Below are 1,493 nucleotides of genomic sequence, written 5' to 3'. Positions count from 1 at the left end.
GACAAATGTATTTAAAAAGTAAATAAATTAATTTAAAAAAAAAGAGAATCCTATAGATAGACAGGGCACCAATAGCTTATGCCTCAGGTAAAGCTCAGGTCAGGAGGAAAAGATGAACTTTATATTGAGTGGCATAAGGGGAACTGGAAAGCCATATTGGGTAAAGAAACCATTGCATCCATTCCTGAAGCTATATAATAGGACAGATTGTAGAAGAATCAGAGACTTAAGTGTAAAAAATTAATCCATACATGTACTAGAAGAAAAGATGGGTAAATTATATTACAATTCGGGAATGGGGGAATCTTTCTCAACTGTCACTTAAGATCCAGAGGAAATAAGAAGAATGATAGATAAATTTTATTATGTATATATTTTTAGTTTTAGCACAATTTGAAAACTCCATAAACAAAGAAAAAAGAAAAATGACAAACTTTGAAAAAAAAGTGCTTTCAACTTATATCACTGAAAAAGGGTTAATATTTATATATATAAAAGTGCCTTTAAAAGTTGAGAAGAGATTAACCACCCTTAAAAATAGATGAGAGAAATGAATAGTCAGTTCACACAAAAAAGAAATGCAAACAGCTTTTAATTCTATCATTCCTGGTAACTGAGAATTGGGATTTTCAACATTGAAGAAAACAGATACAGACGTAAGATCAAAGAGCTTAACTTAAAACCTGTGGTCTTTGGAACAACACAGAGAAGATTAGCATGGCCCCTGAGCAAGGACGACACGCAAGTTTGTGAAGCGTCCCATATTTTTTTTACAATACACTATTGAAATGAAGACAACCATACACATTATAACAAGAGAAAGTGAATTAATATTAAATGACTTAAGCGATATACAGTACTCTTGGGATGAAGGAAGGGGGAGAGAAGATAGTTTTTATTAAGCTTCAGAGGAAAAATAGGATTTCAAAAGGCAGAAATGAGATGGAGTCGAGGGACATTTCAGGTGGCAAGATTAGTATGACTGAACTCTAGAAGATGGGAAGATGAGATGTAATGTCAGGGATTATTTTATTATTTAATAAACACATATCCCTTAGTGAGGATATAAAAATATTTAAGTTTGTTGACTAGTGGAAGTCTACAGGGTTTATTATAATAGAGGACATTTATTAAGTTTTCTTCTACATGCTCGTGTTGGATCTTGTGATGTTAAATATTCATATAGCAATTCGTCTTAATCCCCCATTTTATACATAAAAAATTACTGAGGTTCAAAGAGTTGATGTTACTTGTCCAAAGCCCTCATCTAGAAAGTAGATGAGCCAGGGTTTTAACTTAGAATTGTCTGGCTCCAAAATGAAAGCTAGGGGTATTGGTTGGGACTATATATGTTACTCAATTCCATAGGTAAAACTTTGTATTTTTTTTAATCAGCCAAAGAAGACACAGAACACTTAATAAACACTAAATTGCATATGGAAAATCCCTATAGACAGACCACAATTAAACAAAAGAATAAAACGTAGAGTATA

The 1,493-nt window shown here is 32.4% G+C and overlaps 1 pseudogene; it reads left to right on the top strand.

Annotated features, from left to right (window-relative positions):
* Window positions 1-670: 670 nt before the first annotated feature.
* On the top strand, window positions 671-769 carry LOC129077374 (uncharacterized; annotated as a pseudogene).
* Window positions 770-1,493: the final 724 nt, after the last annotated feature.

This window comes from Pteronotus mesoamericanus, unplaced genomic scaffold, assembly GCF_021234165.1.
Source record: "Pteronotus mesoamericanus isolate MK-2021 breed Mesoamerican mustached bat unplaced genomic scaffold, CSHL_Meso_final contig_657, whole genome shotgun sequence".
Lineage (NCBI taxonomy): Eukaryota > Metazoa > Chordata > Mammalia > Chiroptera > Mormoopidae > Pteronotus > Pteronotus mesoamericanus.
Note: the sequence above shows the minus strand (reverse complement) of the source record. Positions and strands in the feature narration are given on the sequence as shown.